We start from the raw sequence: 20,600 nt of genomic DNA, 5'->3' as shown, positions 1-20,600 counted from the left end.
TACACACACTTTTTCCCTGTTATTCATTCAAGTATTAATCTATGTGCTGCTGTGGAGGGATTTGGTACTTGTAGTTAAGTTCCCCAATCAGTTAAATTTAAGACAGGGAAAATATCCTCCATGGGACAACTGTAATCCAGTGAGTTCTTAAAAGGGACTGGGTTTTACTGGCAAAAATGATTCAAGGCATGTGATGGAGTGCAGTCAAGGGAGATTCTCCATTGCTATCTTGAAGATGGAGGAGGCCACATGTCAAGGAATGCAGGCAGCCCCTAGCTGAAGTGGCTCCCAACTGACAGCCAGCAAGGAAACAGGACCTATTTTATATCTTTAAGAGCAAGGATCTGAATTCTGTCATAACTGTATTTGTTTGGAAGAGGATCCTAGCTCCAAATGAGAATACAGACTGGCCAACACCTACCTGGATTTTAGCCTTGTGAGATTCTGAGTGTTCTAGAGAACCTAGGCATTCTGATCTACAGAACTGTGAGTTAATAACTAAGTCTGAGGGCATTTGTTATGCATCATTAGAAAACTAGCAGCTATTTCTTTTTTTTTTTTTTTTTACTAGCAGTTATTTCAAGCACCATAGTAATTACTGACTCAGGGAAGAACTATCAATGGATGCTAATGCCACTGGGTTTTAGCTGATAGTTCCCTTTGCTGGTTGTTTTAGGGGAGTGGAGGATGTGAGGAGCCAATCTGTAGAGACTTGTAAGTGGGTAGGAGATGACACAGTGTAGTCCCCAAATATAGATTCCAAGGTGATTTGTCAAGGACACAACTGTATTGAAGCACAGGCGTGGACCTAGAAGCACCAAGAACAGCAGAAAGGGACATACTCCAGGGGTCAGGAAAGTCTTCAGGGACTGTCTTCGTGTGCATAGTCTTTCAACCTCCGCTTGCCACAGAAGAAGGGCCCTTGGGCCTGGAATACTTTCTGACCAAGAGCTAAAAAGCCCACACAGCCTTCAGGGTTCATCACCTCCTGTGGGAATATCTTTCTCTATTTCAGGCTCATTGTGTATTCCTTTGTTCCGCTTAAGTGCCTGTGCCCTGAGGCCCAACCCCAGCTTTTAGTATTTCAGACTCCATGAAGGAGGGATCAGGGTCTTTCTGCTGTGGTGCAAGAGGAGTTCATAAAGGCCAATTGCACCTACTACCCAGACACCCACTGTTGGAGCTGATCCTGCTCTGTCTCTTCTTTATGTGAGTAAAAGTGTCTCATCCAGTGCTGGACTGTGTTGTATCTTCCTTGGCAACTCTGAGACCAAGATGCAGTGTGCAGAAGTGTTTGGACTTCTATTTCTAGTGGTTGGCATTGTGATGATCTTTGCTACCCTCCACGTATTTGGAGCCCCTCCTTGTATTGGTAGCTAGTGCGTGGTGTTCTGCCTGAAAGAATGAATAATTAGCTCAGAGCATTTTAAGGGGCAAGGTGGATATTCCAGAGCAAAAAATATGAGGTGAGGGGAGACAGAACTCATGGTTGGGTGGGATGAAGAATGCAGATTGGTTTCTGGCAGGTCCCATGGATGGTGGGAACCTTGGATTGGGGGTAAGGTCCTCTTGACTAGTGAATCTTTTGTCTGAGGTGGCTTTGATATGGTACCTTGTCTGGGTTCTGTATTTCTGAGCTCAGGTATCCCTCATCAGGTGAATCCTTTGACTGCAGTGCTCTTTAGCTGGTGGGTCCCTTGGCTGGAGGGTCACCTAACAAACAAGAGACTGAATGAACATAGAAGGTGTATTTATTTGCATGTAATAGCAGATAAACTCAGGAAAAGCATTTGACCTGAATGAGTCCTTGCTGTGTGGTTCTTGATCTATTGGGAGATGATGATGGAAAGAATGTGTGGCTTTATAGAATGAATTGAGAGTACTATTCAGGATCTCCATGAGGGTAACAAAGCCGGGACATCTTCCACCTTCAGTGCTCATTTCTGGGCAGAAATAAATATAGGAGTGGGGAATGGGTTGTATATTCTGGAGGTTAGGTCTTGGGCAGTGGTGACAGTGCCCAGTCTTCATAGTGTTGACAACAGCTGGGATTCCCAAGGGGAAGGTTATGATGACTAAAGACAGTGGACAGATTTGATGAATATTCCCTCTCTACTGTGTATCTCTTGTTTCCTGTTCTTTTCTTCTTTCATTCTCTCTTTTACTTTTTTAAAATTTATTTGGTCCTCCTTTCCATGCATAGAAGCTTTCTTGGCTTGAGCAGTTGGGTTTCAATTTCCAGAAAGTAAAGTATTTGGCCGAGTCCTTAGGTAGGAAGGGACAAGCTACCTCCTTCTGAGTCCTAGTCAGCTACAAGTCTGAAGACATCACTTGCTTTTCCATGATTGAGATAGTCAAGTTCTGCCCCTATCTTTAAACTCCAGACTGGTCCATCAAACAGACATGCTGACTACTCACCTAAGTATGCCTAGATGACCTGTTTTCTGGTTGGTTTTGTCTTCAGGGGGCAAGTCTGGAAAGGTGTAGGTCCCCAGGAAGCTTCCTCCAGCACCCTTGGTACCAGCTTCCCAGAGTGCCCCATGGCTCTGGGGAGTGAGAGAGGAAGGGAGATACCTGGGCCAGTGTTGGGAGAGAGCCAGGAAAAGTCTCTGCAAAGAGAGCATGGACAAACTTCTCAACACTTGAGATGTATCCTCTGGATTTAAGGGCAGGGAGGTGTTAATACCTTTGGTGAGGGCAATTTCAAAGGATCAGTGGGGCAGGTGCCATAATGTGGGACCCAAATGGTTTACAAGAAGAGGGGAGTGTAGGCAGAGTGTAGATAACACTTTCCAAAACTTTGGAGGTGAAAAAGAAAGGAGGGGCTGAGAAGAATGTGGGTTCTAATTTCTGGGGCAGTAGGGGGTCAATGCCTGATTTCAGAGAGCCATGGATTGAGTATGAGGTGTGGAAGTAGAAATGATACAGACATTTGCTTCAAGAAGTTTGTTGATGAAGGGCCAAGAGAGGCAGGACTGGAATAGGAGCAGGGGAGTGAGAGTGAGATATATATATATATATATATATATATATTTAAGATGGGCGAGACTTGGGCATATTCTACTGGATGGAGATGCTGAAAAGATAGTAGCATGGTCCCATGTTCTGGCTCTCCTTTTGTCTCTGGAATTATGGATGAACCCACAAACAAAGATTCATAGTTTGAGGAGGTGGAGGGGTTACGGGAAGTGGGGTTTTTTTTTGGGTTTCATTTTTGGTGGGAAAGATGAGATAGACAACGTTGCCAGTGAGAGAGAGGATGGAGATGTGGGAGAGATGGTTTAGTGGGGCTGAGGACATTCATTTGTTGGCCCTGTAGCCTCAATATCAAAACAGGACCTGACACAAAGTAATTGCCCAATAAATGTGGACTGAATCAACATGCCTGGGCCTTGGAACCAGACTACGTAGGTTTGAATCTCTGCCATGCTACTAACTAGCTATGTTGCCATGTGCAAGTCACTTAATCTCTCTGGGCATGTTTTCTCATCTTTAAAATAGGGATAATAATGGTTTCTCCCTCATTTAATTATGAGGATAAGTAAATTAATGTATGTAAAATGCCTGGCACATAGTGAGTATTATATAAGACGGTGATGATGGTGGTGGTGGTGGTGAAGGAGGGGAAGGGGAGGAGAAGAAGAAGAATGGGTAGGATTCAGAGCATGTGGGAACCATCCCTCACCCTCTTCATGTCGGGAAGTAGGGATGGAATGTGTGTGGATGCAGGCAAGATATTTATGAACCCTAGGCCTTAATCATAGATGGTTTCATTGCAAGGAAAAGACACCCCCAAAACTAGCTTAAGAAGGGAAACTTCTTGTAGGGTTACTGGGACCTCTCAGAGGCATCTAAGGAGAGGATATTCAGTATAGCAGGCATATCAGTCAGAGTTCAGTCAGGATGACAGACACCATAGGTATTTGCAACAGAGGGGATTTGAAACAGAGGGTTGGCCACACAGGGATAGGAATCCTGTTAAGAGCGAAAGGTAAAGACTAAGGTAACTCCACTCCTACTCCTAGAGCTGGGAGGACAAAACAAAGAGGTGGTATTACAGGACTTAGAGAAGGGGGAGCTGCGTGGCTGATGCTCAGACCTCTGAAGATAAGGTACATCCTAATGAGTAGGTATTAGGACCACAAGCGGGTGAAGCCCTACAGTTCCTCCAGTCTCCAGTGTGGAGCACTGCTGGCAGGTGAGGGCGCACAGGATAGCCCTTACTGACCGGCAGGGGAGCGTGACCCAACTAAGCGCTGACGATGACTCTAAAACATCAGTGCTTAAACTCTTTGGTTTCAGGACCCCTTTCACTCTTACATTTTTTGAGAACTCCCCAAAAACTTTCACTTAGGTGAGTTGTATCTATTGGTATTTTCTATATCGGGATTAAAGTTAGAAAAATTAAATATTTATTAATTTTGAAATAACAGTAAACAACCTTCGCATACTAATACAAATAACAGTGTTGTCATGAAAATCACTATATTTTCCAAAACATTTGTGAGTGGAGTGGCATTGTTTTACATTTTTGCAAATTTCTTTAATGTCTGGCTGAATAGAAGATAACTGGATTCTCATACCTGATTCTGCACTCAGTCTGTTGCTGTGTATCACACATCATGTCGCTCTTGGAAAACTCTGTATACTCATAAGAAAATGAGAGTGAAAAAAGCAAATTAACATCTGTGTAAGGAAAACCCCAGTAATTCCTTCTGTTTGCCTTCTTTACCACTCACACAGAATACTCCCCTTCTGACACTTCTGATCACCAAATGTGTAGGGATTTTTCTGACAGCAAGCAATTCTGTGGCACTAGCTGGATGTCCAATAATTTAATTCTGACACTGTCTACCTGAACATAGTCTCAGATCTCACAGGTTAAGGGCTCAATCCCTGAAGACTGCTACTTCTTTTCACATGCCGACTGCAAGTAGTAGGTACCCAGGTTACCCACAACTTCTGCCTGACTTGGCTACAAATTGGAGGTTCTTATGACCTCTTCCCCCTTAGGATCTCTGCACATAAAACTATACAACATGAGTGAAATATATTAGAGAAGACCTAAATACAAGGAAGGATTAGATCATGTTCATGGATTGGAGACCATATGGTAAAGATGTCAACTCTCCCAATTGATCTATAGAACCATTTTTTTTTTTTTTTGGTGGACACTGTTAAGCTAATTCTAAAATGTATATGGAATTCCAAAGCCCTAAGAAGAGCCAGGCCAATCTTGAGGAAGAAAAACAAAGTTGGAAGACCTACAGTAACAAATAGCCAGTCTTATTAGAATTTTATGTAACTAAAACATTGTGGTATTGGTGTAAGGATAGACATGTTGGCTAATGCAACAGAGTCTAGAAACAGACCCACATATATGTAAAGGTGGCACTGTAGCTTAGTAGGTAGGGGATGTAATTTTCAATAAATGGTTCAGGGTGAATTGCATATCCATATGGAAATCATTTATTTTTTTAATTAAAAAAATATTTATTTGAGAAAGAGCACAAGCAGGGGGAGGGGCAGAGACAGAGGGAGAAGCAGGCTACCTACTCGGGGCTCGATGTGGGGCTCGATCCCAGGACCCTAAGATCATGACCTGAGCTGAAGGCAGATGCTTAACTGACTGAGCCCCCAGACACCCCTGGAAATAATTTAATCTAGACCCAACCTCACATTATCTACAGAAATAAATTCCGGAATGATCACAGATCCGAATGTGGAATATAAAACAGTTGAACTTCTAGAAGATAGCGTAGAAGACAATTTCATGGTTTCAAACAAAGCACAGATATCCTAAATAGGACACAAAACTAAACATGAGGAAAAGGTTGATAAATTTGACTACATTAAAATGAATAACTTCTATTCTTCTCAAAATACCATTAAGAGAATAAAAAAGGAAAGTCACAGCATAGGAAAATAATACTTGTGCTATTTATAAACGGCCAATGACTTATACCTTAAAAAACACGTAGAATATCTATACCTTAAAAACAGAAAGGTATTTGGGGTGCTTGTTTGGCTCAGTCAGTGGAGCGTGCGACTCTTAATCTCAGGGTCCTGAGTTCAAGCCCCACACTGGGCGTAGACCTTACTTTAAAAAGATATTCAACAATTAGACAAAAAACTCAAGTTTTTGAATGAGCAAAGGATTTCAATAGACATTTCTCCAAAGAAGATACACAAATGGCCAATAAGCACATGAAAAGATGTTCAACATTATCAGTCATTGGAGAAATGCAAATCAGAACCACAATGAGATATCACTTCACAGCCACTAGGATGGCTATAATAATGCCTTTTTTTTTTTTTTAAGAAAAATAACAAGTGTAGGTAAGGATGTGGAAAAATTAGGACCCTTATTCATTGCTGGTGGGAATGTGAAATGGTGTAGCTGCTTCTTTTAAAATGTAGGTTTTAGGGGTGCCTGGGTGGCTCAGTCCGTTAAGCGTCTGCCTTCAGCTCAAGTCATGATGCCGGGGTCCTGGGATAGAGCCCCACGTCGGGTTCCCTGCTGAGCAGGGAACCTGCTTCTCCTTCTCCCTCTGCCACTCCCACTGCTTGTGCTCTCTCTCTGTCAAATAAATAAATAAAATCTTTTAAAAATAAATAAAATGTAGGCTTTATTATTATTCAGGTATGGCAAAGCCAGCAGGTCAGGGCATGACTGCCATTGAAAAGATAGATGGTTATTCATAGTTCCGAAGAGGAGGGGGCACACCACACCATGCAGGGCAACAGAAGAAGTGCCAAGGTCAGCCAGGAGACAGAGGAGGTGAGGGGAAAACATGGGCAAAAGCCTTTCTTGTCTTTTTGGCAGGGCAAGCAGGCTAAAGATTGACTTGTTTGAATAATTTCGGTGGGCTCTGGATGTAGAGGCTGTCTCTAGCCATCTGGTACCTGGCCCCGGGTAACTAGTGTGAGGGATAATGGTCTGGAGTGTAAAAGCCCTGTGAGAGCCCACTAAAGGGGGTGGTTTGGGATATGCTCTGGATTGGTTGGTTTACATATGAAAGGCATGCTCCCAGGGGAGTCATTTGCCGTCTCCAGGAATTAGCTAGCTCTGGGAGAAGAAGTTTTCTAGGGTCAGCAAGGCCCCAAGACGTCAAAGCATCAAAATAAAAAGACATGCTTAACACACTGCTGCAGAGAAGCAGTTTGGCAGTTCCTTAAACAACTAAACATAGAGTTATCAGATGAACCAGCAATTGCATCCTAGGTATATACCCAGGAGAAATGAAAACAAAACATTCATATCAGTATTATTCATAAGAGCCAAAAAGTGAAAACAACCCAAATGTCTATGAACACATTAATGGGTAAACAAAATGTGGTATTATCCATATGATGGAATATTACTCAGCCATAAAAAGGAATGAAGTATTGTTCTGTGTTATAATATGAATGAACCTTGAAAACATGCTAAGTGAAAGAAGTCAGACACACAAGACCACATAGTACATGACTGCATTGACATGAAATGTCCAGAACAGACAAATCCATAGAGACAGGAAGTGGATTAGCACTTGCCAGGGGGTGGGGGCAGAAATGGGAATAACTACTAATAGTTATGAGATTCCTTTCTGGGGTGATGAAAATGTTCTGGAATTAGACAGTGGTGATGGCTGCACAATCTTGTGAATATACTAAAATCCACTGAATTATCCACTTCAAAATGGTGAATTTTATGGTATGTGAATTATATCAATACATACATATATAACCCAAAAAGGTAGACAACATAATTACAAAATGGGCAAAAGAGTAGAACAGCTGATATACAAAAGAAAATATAGGAGCGCTTGGCTGGCTCAGTTGGTAGAGCCAATTGATCTCAGGGTTGTAAGTTCGAGCCCCATGTTGGGTATAGAGATTGCTTAAAATTTAAAAAAAAAATCTTTTAAAAAAGCAAGAATATAGAAGCTTCAGTTCCACTAAGAGGGCGAAGCCCCATTCCTCCCAGATCTTCCCTCTGACGTCTAAAATCCCTGGACATTACCCAACAAATAAGGATAGGAAGACTCTGAAAGGGGTACTAGAGGAGAAGGACAGCCTAGTGATGTCAGAAATGGAAGAACCATACAGTGTTGAGTCTCCTGGGTTTATTCCTCCCCATATATCTTGCACAGGATGCCTCCGACCCAGAACTGCCAACAAGAACAGACATAAAGAGCACCAAAGAAAAGCTGTTTCCCGTAGCCAAAGGACAGAGAAAAGGGGGGCCTACCAACAGGAAATGTTTTTGGCAATACCTGCACTACTCCACCCAAACACCAACAGAAGATACCCCTCCCCCTCAACACACACACTCAATTCCCCATGGTTTTATTGGAGCTGAGTGGGGAACCTTCCATCCCTCACCTGGCCCAAGCAGATGACAACACCCTGATTGTCCAGCAGGGGCAGTATCTGTGGGCCCGCAGGGAGATGCTATCACATTCCCCCACCCAGGAGGCAATGAGAAGTAGGCTTGCACCACTAAGATTTAACTTCCTCCTCACTCCTCTGTCAGCAGGGCTAGTGAAGAGCTGAGACTTCACGGGTACAAATTTCCAGTTAGAAGGTAAATAAGTTCTGGGGATCTAATGTACAACATAGTGATCATATATTATATTTATATTATATATTATATTATCTCTCTATCTCTCTATTATGTGCTTGAAAGTTGCTGAAAGAGTGGATCTTAACTGTTCTCATCAGAAAAAAACATAGTAATTATGTGACATAATGAAGGTGTCAGCCTTTGGCTCATGTTATGATCTCGGAGTCCTGTGATCAAGTCCCGCATCGGGCTCCTGCTCAGGGGGAGGTTATCCTTAAATACCTGACCTCAACACCGAGGTCATTAAAAACAAGTGAGAAACTCTCACAGACCAGAGGAGGCCTAGGAGTCATGACAGTTAAGTGCAAAGTTGAGTATGATAACAGAGCAAATATGTACAAGGTGTACAAATCAGTATCACCCCAAAACATGATTCTGCTAAACATGTATCTTTCTCAGCTCATACTCTTAATTTAATATGCAAAAATGCTGCGTCAGTGAATTAAAAACAATAACCTTTTTTTAGAATTGTACAAAAGGAGGGGGCACCTGGGTGGCTCAGCTGTTAGGCGTCTGCCTTCGGCTCGGGTCATGGTCCCGGGGTCGTGGGATCGAGCCCCGCTCCCTGCTCAGCGGGAAGCCTGCTTCTCCCTCCCCCACTCCCCCTGCTTGTGTTCCCTCTCTCGCTGTGTCTCTCTCTGTCAAATAAATAAATAAAATCTTAAAAAAAAAAAAAAGAATTGTACAAAAGAATATATACTTATGTCTATGCTAAAAACCACTGTAAAAACACGGATACCCAGTGACCGTCAAGATTGAAAGAATCGGGGCGCCTGGGTGGCTCAGTTGGTTAAGCGACTGCCTTCGGCTCAGGTCATGATCCTGGAGTCCCAGGATCGAGTCCCGCATCGGACTCCCTGCTCAGCAGGGAGTCTGCTTCTCCCTCTGATCCTCCCCCCCTCATGCTCTGTCTCATTCTCTTTCTCAAATAAATAAATAAAATCTTTAAAAAAAAAAAAAAAGATTGAAAGAATCAAGGCACTGAACAAAAATTAAAAGCGTTTGTTAAAAGATTATGAGATCAGATGACAAAATACATTATGCTGAAATCAGGAACATCTTGGTGCAAATAGATTACAACTATTTATGCTATCTATCGGTATGGGAAAATCTGCTGAACAGGTAGAAAGGTTTAGTAAAGTTCCATAATTTAAAAAAACATGTCTGTATATAAAGGCTCTACACTTAATAGAAGGTCAAGTCCTTTGCTTATAATAAATGAAAGTTACTTTGAAAATATGTTGGATGAACAGCAAGAGATATGAACAGATGTGCCAAATTTGAATATAAACAAAAAAGAAAAATAAAAAAAATGGAAATGTATTAATCACTAGAGAGTATCAATTATTATAAGAAAAGTGTTCATCACTTTTATAATGTAATTATATAATCAATTAATACAAATTAAGTAGATTATAGACATCCTAGTTTTACACTGAACTGGGGATACGAAAAATTAAACAAAGCGTCTTAATTTTTTAAAAAGATTTTATTTATTTGAGAGTGTGTGTGCAGGAGCGGGAGGAGGGGCAGAGGGACAAGCAGACTCCCCTCTGATCACAGAGCCCAGCCCGGGGCTTGATCCCAGAATCCTGGGCTCACGACCTGAACCAAAGGCAGACGCATAACCAACTAAGCCACCCAGTTGCCCTAGTGCCTTAAGATTTTAAATTTTTACCCACAGAAAAGTTAATCTGCTGCTGAGTTGGATCTTCTGGTGCTTCAAGCACTGTGGAAATTTAATCTGAAATAGTTGTAAGCAGTATGGCATATCAGTAACTTGTCTTATCAGTGTCAGGTTTGGATCTTCTAAACCTGATGCACAAATTTTGCTTAGTACAATCTTATCCAAATTTGAAAGTGAACTTGATAGTTGTTTGTTTGGTTTTTTTTTACAATACAGTGATGTCTTATAAAAGCAGTTTCAGGGGGAGCCTGGATGGCTCAGTCAGTTAAGCGTCTGCCTTCGGCTCAGGTCATGATCTCGGGGTCCTGGGATTGAGCCCCGCATCAGGCTCCCTGCTCAGCTAGGAGTCTGCTTCTCCCTCTCCCTTTGCCCCTCCCCCTGCTTGTGGTCTCTCACTTGCTCTGTCTCTCAAGTAAATAAGTAAAATCTTTAAGAAAAATTTTAAAAAGGGGCACCTGGGTGGCTCAGTCGTTAAGCATCTGCCTTCGGCTCAGATCATGATCCCAGAGTCCTTGGATCGCATCATCGGGCTTCCTGCTCAGTGGGGAGCCTGCTTCTCCCACTCCCACTCCCCCTGCTTGTGTTCTCTCTCGCGCTGTGTCTCTCTCTGTCAAATAAATAAATAAAATCTTAAAAAAAAAAAAAAAGAAAAATTAAAAAAAGATGTTTCAGTAAGCTGAAATGATTTTAAAATTATTTAGATTATTTATTTATTCAAGAGAAACTGTCAGTATGGCAATTCTCTCAGTTGAAAGCAAGATAAAGAAATTTTGAAAATATTATCGATGAGTTTGCTTTCATTAAAGCTAAGAAATTAAAACTGTAACAAATTAGTTATGAGTATAAGTAAAATATGTAAACTTAAAAATAATTGTATGAGTTTTAATATAACTACTTTTCTTTTTTAAAATATATTTTTAACTTTCATATTTTCAAAAAAAACTAACCAGTTAAAAACATGTATATAATAGGGTGCACATTTTTCCTTTTGTCTCTGGCTCCAATGGCCAGGCAAGACTGTTTCTGGGGGCTTTAGTTTGGGGTGAAGTGAGTCAGAGGAGAAAGGGTAGAGCTGAGGTTTGTGAGGTCTGCAGGGGCCTGGTGACACAGGGTTGTATAGGGTAGGGGAAGAAGTGTGTCCTAGTGACTCTTAAGACCCCAGGATAAGAGTTGAGAGGACTTTGCTTTTCCTGGGGTGGGCACTGGATCTACACCAAAGTTGGTTGAGCAGGGGCAGGAGAGGGACCCAGATTAGCCAGAAAGCGGACAGACCATAGTCAGCCATGCCTTATCTCAGAGAATGCTCCTATGGAGTTTGGAAGTGGGGGCACCTCCCTGACACCTGCCCTGCTCATGCCTAGACCCAGCTTCTGCTTTGTGAGGGTTTGAGGTTCCTGGCAAATGAGGAACCTACTGCCTCCCACTTTACATTCTGTTCAGGGCAGCCAGAGCTTCTCCACAATCTAAATCACATCTCATCTCTCCCAGATTTACAGCCTCTAGGAGGTTCCCGTGGCTATTAGGATCAAATGCAAACCCTCACTCAGATGTCCAAACCCTGCATAGTCTGCTTTCTACCCTCCTCACATCCTCCCCTCTTGACTCCCCCACTCCAACCACAGAGCTCTTGTTCCTGCTCCCGGAACACACAAACCTCACTCCCACCTCAGGACCTTTGCGCTCACTGTCCCCTTGCCTGGAACTCTTTCATTTCCCCCAGATGTGCTCTTGGCTAGCTCATCCTGCACATCTGAGCTCAAATGGCGCCTCCCTCTTCTGTCAGGCCTCCCTCCTTCCTTCTAACTATTACCATCATAGTCACTGGCCCATTCTGAAGTCCTCAGGGCTATTTGGCTGTTTATCTTCCATCTCCCCCATGAATTAACTCCAAAAGAACCATGGCCTTGTTTGCTTTGGTCACCACTGTTCCCTGGTGACTGAGCACAGGGCCTGACACACAGTAGGCTCCTAATTAAAATATGTTTAATAAATTCATAAATCCTGTCTTCTGGATGCATGGAACCAATCAGAGGTTCAATCACGAATATACCTGCCATTGAGTGAGACCCACATATTTTACACGTTGAATCAATCAGGAGTTCAAGCTGGAGGATAAATGCAAATAAAGCTCCACCCAATTCTTTCAGCAGAAGAGGTTTTCCTAGGTGCCAGCCTCATCTTCAAGGGAACGAAGAAGAAATCTGAACTAAACACTTGGGACTCCACCCTTTCTATTTTAACAGCCAATCACATCGAGGAAACAAAGGGCAAAGGGAATATTGTTGAGCACAGAGACCACGCCCCATGACGTCATTCTCCCCATGGCAACTTCCAGGCCCTAGTTCGTTAGGTTAAGTGGAGCGCTGTTGAGAAAGAGTGGGAAAGTTAAGATCGGGGTAGGATCATGTGTGGACAGAGAGGGGGTGAGGAGGGAAGAGAGCAGGTTAGAGGATAAAGGAAGGGGACTGGTAGGGCACCAGGGTCAAATTAATGGAGGACAGAGAGGGGGTTAATGGGGGAATGGGAGAGGGTTATAGGAGGACTGGGAGAGTTTATAGGGGACACACTGCAGGTTAAATGGGGGAGCTTATGTAGAGGGGTAAAGAGTAGTGGGGATGGGGTGTTACAAGGATTCAGTGTCATCATAGTGGCAAAAGGCAAGGTCATAAGGAGACAAGAAAAAATTAAGGGAAGACAGGATTTAAACGAGGACAGAGAAAATTAATTGGGGACAGAAACAGTGTTATGGAGAACAGAGGGCCTTTAGGTATCAGGGAGGGTTATGGGGGACAGGAAAAATAAATCAAGAAGGGAGGGAAATCAGGCAACTCAAATTGCATTCTAGATAGAGGACAGTGAGGAGACATACTGGGACAGTGAGGTGGTGTGGGGGCCAGGCTGCCCTACCTTGGGGTGGTGTCACCTTTCAGGGCTCCTCTGACCTGCAGAGTTGGTTCAGCCTGGTCTCCATTCACTGAGGTCTCTGTTGTCCATTCTTCTGGCCACTGTGCTGAGACCCTTTCCCTGGCTGTGGTCATCTTCAATCTGCTGCTCTCTAGGCCCTCTAGGTCATGCCACAGAACCCTGGTGGTGAGATGTCCCTGGATCCCTGGGTTTGGTACCCTTGGTATACCCAAATTGACCATAGATGCATGGGTTTATTTCTATCTCAATTCTCCTGCAGTGATCTATATGTCTATCCTTATTTTTTTTTTAAGATTTTATTTATTTATTTGACAGAGAGATACATTGCGAGAGAGGGAACACAAGCATGGGGAGTGGGAGAGGGAGAAGCAGGCTTCCCACCGAGCAGGGAACTTGATGCAGGGCTCAATCCCAGGACCCTGGGATCATGACCTGAGCTGAAGGCAGACACTTAACGTCTGAGCCACTCAGGCGCCCCTATATGTCTATCCTTATGCCAGTGCCATACTCTTTGTGATTACTGTAGCTTTGATCAAAGCTTTGAAATCAGGAAATAAGAGTCCTCCAACTTTGTTGTTCATTTTCAGGATTGTTTTGGTTATTCGTGGTCCCCTGCAGTTCCATATGATTTTTAGAATCAGTTTGTCCATTTCTACAAAGAAGGCAGTTGAGGGGCTCCTGGGTGGCTCAGTCTGTTAAGTGTCTGCCTTTGGCTCAGGTCATTATCCCAGGGTCCTTGGATCAAGTCCCACATCGGGCTCCCCACTCGGTGGGGATTCTGCTTCTCTGTCTGCCCCTCCCCCCACTTGTGCACACTCTCTCTCTCAAATAAATAAAATCTTTAAAAAAGTTAAAAAAAAAAAAAGAAGGCAGTTGAAATTTTGGTGGAGATTGCATTGAATCTGTAGAACAATTTGGAGAGTATTAGCATCTGAAAAATTAAGCCTTCCAATCAATGAACACAAGATATCTCAATTATTTTAAGTCTTCTTCAATTTCTTTAAAAGATGTTTTGTAGTTTTTAGGGTACAAGTCTTGTACCGCCTTTGATTAAATTTATTTCTAAGTATTTTATTCTTTTTGATGCTTTTGTAAATGGGATTGTTTTCTTAATCTCATTTTCAGATTGTTCACTGTTAGGGTACTAAAATACAATTGATATTTATATGTTGATCTTAGTATCCTGCAACTTCGCTAAAATCATTTATTAGCTATTGCAGTTTTTGTGTGTGTGTGTGTGTGTGTGTGTGTATTCTTTAGAATTTTCTAGGCAGGGACGCCTGGGTGGCTCTGTCGGTTAAGTGTCTGCCTTCGGCTCAGGTCATGATCCCAGGGTCCTGGGATTGAGTCCCGCATCGGGCTCCTTGTTCAGCAGGGAGCTTGCTTCTCCCCCTGCCTGTGCTCTCAATCTCTCTCTCTCTCTGTCAAATAAATAAATAAAATCTTAAAAAAAAATTTTTTTTTCTACGCATAGGATCATGTCATCTGTGAACAGAAATTGTTTAGATTCCTCCTTTCCTATTTGGATGATTTTGTTTCTTTTACTTGCCAAATTGCCGTAGCTAGAACTTTCAGTACAGTGTTGAACAGAAGTGGTGGGAGCAGATGTCCTTGTCTTGTTCCTGATCTTAGTGGGGAGGCATCAAGTCTTTTATCATTAAGGATGGTGTTAGCTGTGGGGTTTCCCTACATGCCCTTTATCATAGGTTGAGCTAGTTTCCTTCTATTTCTAACATCCTGAGTGTTTTGTTTTGTTTTTTTAATCATGGAGGGGTGTTCAATTTTGTCAAACACTTTTTCTGTATCAGTTGAGATAATCCTGTTTTCTCTATTACCTTGATTGAGTTTTGTATGTTAAACCACCTTGCATTCCCGGGATGAATCCCACTTGCCCATGGGGTATAATCCCTTTAACATGCTGCTGGATTTGGTTGGCTAGTATTTTGTTGAGGATTTTTGCATTTATATTCATAGGGGATACTGGTCTCTTTTTCATTTCTCCTGATGTCTCTGTATGGTTTGATATCAGGGTAACATTGACCTCATAGACTAAGTTAGGAAGTATTCTGTCCTCTTCTCTTTTTTGGAAGAGTTTGGAAAGGATTCATTTTAATTCTTTAAACATTGATAGAATTCACCAGTGAAGCTCTCTGGGCCTGGGATTTTCTCTGTTGGAAGTTTTTGTTGTTGTCCTTTGGTTTGGTTTGGTTTGAAACTGATTTAATCTCTACTTGTTATTGGTTAATTCAGAATGTCCGTTTCTTCATGAGTCAGTTTTGGTAGTTTATGGCTTTCCAGGAATTTGTGCATTTCATTTAGGTTATCTAATTTGTTGGCATATAATTGTCCATAGTATTCTCTTATAATCCTTTTTATTTCTGTAAGGTTGGTGGTGATGTCCTCACTTTTGAAAGTATTTCTGATTTTAGTAATTTGAGTTTTCTCTCTTTTTTTCTTGGTCAGACTAGCTTAAAGTTTGCCAATTTTGTTGTTCTTTTCAAAGAACTACTTTTGTTCATTGATTTTCTGTTTATTCTGTATTATTTATTGCCACTCCAATTTTTAGTATTTCTTTCCCTCTGCTTGCTTTGGGCTAAGTTTTGTCTTCTTTTTATAATTTCTTAAGATGGAGGGTTAGGTTGTTGATTTGAGATCTTTCTTCATTTTTAATGTAGGAATTTACAGCTATAAATTTCCCTATGAGCACTGCTTTTACCATATGCCCTAAATTTTGGCATGTTGTGTTTTTGTTTTCATTCACATAAAAGCATTTTCTAATTTCCCTTTGATTTCTTCTTTGACTCATTGGTTGTTTAGGAGTGTGTTGTTTAATTTCCACATATTCAAATTTTTCAGATTTTCTTCTCTTACTGATTTCTAGTTTCATTCCATTGTGGTTGGAGAACATACTTTATATTATTTTACTGTTTTTATATATATTTGGACTTGTTTTGATCTAACATTTGATCTGTCCTAGAGACTGTTCCATGTGCACTGTTTCCATTTTTGCAATTGAGGTGTTGAAATATCCCACTATTATTGTTGGGCTGTCTGTTTTCCCTTCACTTTTGTTTTTGCCTTATATATTTTGGGACTCTGTGGTTAGGGGAATATATGTTTATGACTGGTGTATCTTTGATGGATTGTCTCTTTTATCATTATATATAATGTCCTTTTTTATCTCTTAATAATTTTTGTTTTAGGGTCTATTTTTCTGATATTAGGATAGTGACTCCAGCTCTCTTTTGGTTACATTTGTATGGAATATATTTTCCCATCCTTTCACTTTCAACCTATTTATGTCTTTGGCTCTAAAGTGTAGACAGTATATAGTTGGAGCATGTTCTTTTTTTAAAAAAAATTATTTATTTATTCATTCATTTATTTATTTATTTAGAGAGCATGAACAGGGGGAGGGGCAGAGGGAGAGAGAATCTCAAGCAGACTCCCTCCCACCATCACTTTCTCTCCCCCCCTTCTCTAAAAAAAAAAAAAAGGATTAATAAATTAGGGAAGTTTTTTGGCCATCATTTCTTCAAATATTCTTCACTCACTTTTCTTTCTCTCCTCTCCTTCTGAGACTCCTGTTGTGCATATATTGATACATTTGGGGTCCCACAGGTGTCTTAGGCTATGTTCATTTTTCTTCATAATTTTCTCTTTCTGCTCTTCAGCTAGGTAATCTCAAGGGATCTAGTTCAAGTTCAAGTTCACTGATTATTTCTTCTGTTTGTTCAATTCTGCTTCTGCATCTTTCTACTGAATTTTTCATTTCAGATAATGTATTCTTTAACTCTCAAACTTCTATTTGGTTCCTTTTTATGATTTCTCTGTATTGATACTGTGTATTTCACATTCTCATGGTTTCCTATAGTTCTTTGAGTATATATATATATTTTTAAAGATTTTATTTATTTATTTGAGAGAGAGAGAATGAGAGAGAGCACATGAGAGGGGGGAGGGTCAGAGGGAGAAGCAGACTCCCTGCCAAGCAGGGAGCCCGATGTGGGACTCGATCCAGGGACTCCAGGATCATGACCTGAGCCGAAGGCAGTCGCTTAACCAACTGAGCCACCCAGGCGCCCTCTTTGAGTATATTTTAAATAGTTGATTTAAAAATCTCTCGCTGATAAATCTAATGTCTGAGCTCCTCAGGGATGTGTCTAGTTCTTTCTTTTCTTTTCTTTCTTTCTTTCTTTCAAGAGAGTGAGAGCATGTGTGCATGCTTGTACAATGTGGGGAAGAGGGCAGAGGGAGAGGGAGAGAGAGAGAATCTTTTTAATTTTTTTTTTTAAGATTTTATTTATTTGCGAGAGAGAGAGAATGAGAGCCAGAGAGCATGAGAGGGAGGAGGGTCAGAGGGAGAAGCAGACTCCCTGCTGAGCAGGGAGCCCGATGTGGGACTCGATCCCAGGACTCCAGGATCATGACCTGAGCCGAAGGCAGTTGCTTAACCAACTGAGCCACCCAGGCGCCCGAGAGAGGGAGAATCTTAAGCAGGCTTCCCGCCAGTGTGGAGCCCAGCACAGGGCTTGATCTTACGACCCTGAGATCATGACCTGAGTGGAAATCAAGAGTCAGATGCTTAACCAGCTGAGTTACCTAGGCTCCCCATATTAATTAATTTTAAAAAAAGATTTATTTATTTTAGAGAGAGAGCACACACATGTATGTGCTCAGGGAGGAGGAGGGGCGGAAGGAGAGGGAGAGAAAAACCCAAGTAGATTTGGGAAAAACCCAAGCAGAGAAAAACCCATGCAGGGCATGATCTCAAGACCCTGAGATCACGACCTGAGCTGGAACCAAGAGTCGGCTACTTAACTGACTGAGCCACCCAGGCGCTCCTATTAATTTATTTTTTGTTTGTACTTGAGCCTTACTTTCTTGTGTGTTTGATCATTTTTTCTTGAAAACCAGATGTTTTGGATATCATGATGTGACAAATCTTGAAATCAAATTCTCCCCTTTCCCATGGTTTGTTGTTGCGGCTTATTGTAATGTTGTTTGTTTAGTGACTTTTCTGCACTAATTTTTGAAAAGTGTATTCTTTGTTGTGTGTGGCCTCTGAAGTCTTTATTCTATTAGCATAGTAGTCAGCTAATTATTTGACAGAGATTTCTTAAATACCTGAAGGCAAAATCAGAAATCTCCCAGTCTTTGCAGATGAGCTCTAGGTGTGTGGGGTGCATGCCCTCAACACTCAGGCAGGTAGTTTACAACTCTGCCTTCACCATCACTACTGCTTATGCAGCCCTAAAGGTCAGCCAGAGTTGAGAACTGAGGGTCTTCTCGGGTCTTTTCTGAGCATGCATCTAACCCTGGACAAACACGTGGACTTCTAGATTCCCAGGAATCTACGGGAGCTTTTCTACACCCTTATTTCCCAAGCATCTCATTCCCCAACTTTTCCTCCAAAGCTCTTTGGTTTGTCCAAAGCTATTAGGGAAATGCATATTGAAATTTTGATGACATACCACACATACCCATTAGAATGGTTCAAGTAAAAAAGGCAACATCTCTAGCGGCTGCTTCATCCCTAGGATTGTTCTCATTTAGAAGAGATAAAGGCAAACCTTTTGAGCTGGTCTTTCAGGGGGCCACCAGGACAGGTTAAAGCAAAAGCCATGATTCTTTGAGAATGAATTCTGTATCTAGTACCTAAGTATAGGTACTAAGAACTTGTACTGGGAATGTGGGCTGTTGTCTTCAAGGCTACAACTGATGTGGGGAGTGGGAGATGGTTCCAGGATAAGTTAAAACACCACAAAGCTCTCTTACTGACACTGGTGGGTTTTTTTTCCTCTTGATTAAGCATTTGCCTGGTTGCTGTAAATCCTTGATTCTGATAAAGTTGATTTTGACAGTTTTTGTTAGTTTATCCACTGCTTTCATGGAGGGATGGGATTGTGAAGTTCCTTACTCTGTCATTTTCATGGACATTACTCTTAGTATATAACCTTTTGAGAATGGCTTCTCTCCCTCAGCCTAATGACTTTGAGATGTATCCAAGTTGTTGAGTGTATCACCAGTCTGTTACACTTAATTTCTGAGTAATATTCCAATGTATTGGTCTATGCAATTTGTTTATCTACCCCCTCATTGAGGGACATTCGAATTGTTTCCATTTTTGGAGATTGTGAATAGAGTATTTGTAAATATTCTCATAAAACTTTGTGTGAACATGTTTCCATTTATCTAGAGTAAATACCCAGAAGTGGGGTTGCTGGGTCAATAGGATAAATGTGTGGTTTAACTTTATAAGAAGCTTCCAATCTGTTTTTACAGAACCCTATACCGTTTTTTCATTCCCACCAGCAATGAATGAAGGTTCCAGGTCTTCACGTCTTCACGAGCACTTGATATAGTTAGCCTTTTTTACTTGAACCATTCTAATAGGTATGTGTGGTATGTCATCAAAATTTTAATATGCATTTCCCTAATAGCTAATGATTTTGAATATTTTTTCTTCTGTGCTTATTTGATGTTCTTATAGTCTCTTTAGTGAAGGATCTGTTCAAATCTTTTGTTCATTTTTAAATTGCATTATTGGTTTTCTTCCTGTAATTCTGATACAAGTCCTTTTTCAGATATGTGATTTGTAAACATTTTTCTCCAGGCTGTTACTTGTCTTTTCAGTTTTTTTTTTCTTTTGCAGAGCAAATATGTTCAATTTCAACAACAGCCAGTTTCAAATTTGTCCTCTTATGACTGTGTTTTTGGTGTCACATCTAAGAACTCTGTATCTAATCTTGGTCATGAGGATTTCCTTCTGTGTTTTCAAAAGTCTTATTATCATGTTGTGTGTGTGGATTTCTTTAGGTTTATCCTATTTGGGATTCACTGAGGTTTTTAAATCTATAAGTTTATGTCTTTCACCAAACTTGGGAAGTTTACAGCCATTATTGTTTCTTTCTTCCTTCTTCTTCTTCTTTTTTTTTTTCCTATAGCATTCTTTCTCCCCTCCTGAAACTGTGATGACATGAATGTCAGACTTTTTGAAATTGTCCTAGAGGTCTCTGGGGCTCTGTTAATTTTTCTTAATCTATTTTTCTCTATTGTCCAAACTGGATAATTTCTTTTTTTTTTTTTTAAGATTTTATTTTATTTATTTGAGATGGAGAGAGAACATGAGCTGGGGGGAGAGGGGGCAGAGGGAGAGGAAGAGTGAGAAGCAGGCTTCCCCCTGAGCAGGGAGCCCGATGTGGGACTCAATCCCAGGACCCTGGGATCATGATATGAGCTAAAGGCAGACGCTTAACTGACTGAGCCACCTAGGTGCCCCCAAACTGGATAATTTCTGTTTAACTGCCTTCACGTTAACTGACTCTTTCCTCTGTCATCTCTATTGACTATTGAGTTCATCTAGTGATTTTTTTTTTT

General features: G+C 41.3%; 1 protein-coding gene across 2 annotated transcripts in view; it reads left to right on the top strand.

The window, feature by feature from the left end:
- ATP4A (ATPase H+/K+ transporting subunit alpha) overlaps positions 1-20,600 on the top strand; it is an 83,541-nt gene that overhangs the window by 32,739 nt on the left and 30,202 nt on the right. Inside the window, exon 1 of one of the 2 annotated variants that reach the window (XM_081806748.1) lies at positions 8,468-8,569. The exons of the other annotated variant lie outside the window; for it this stretch is intronic. The gene's annotated coding sequence lies outside the window, so the exon portion shown is untranslated. Of the gene's footprint in view, positions 1-8,467; positions 8,570-20,600 lie in introns of those variants that run through there. 2 annotated transcript variants of the gene reach the window in all.

The sequence above is a fragment of the Leptonychotes weddellii genome, chromosome 16 (assembly GCF_054177405.1).
Source record: "Leptonychotes weddellii isolate Sample4059 chromosome 16, ASM5417740v2, whole genome shotgun sequence".
NCBI lineage: Eukaryota > Metazoa > Chordata > Mammalia > Carnivora > Phocidae > Leptonychotes > Leptonychotes weddellii.
The sequence above is the reverse complement of the archived record's forward strand: the minus strand, read 5'-3'. Positions and strand labels throughout refer to the sequence as shown.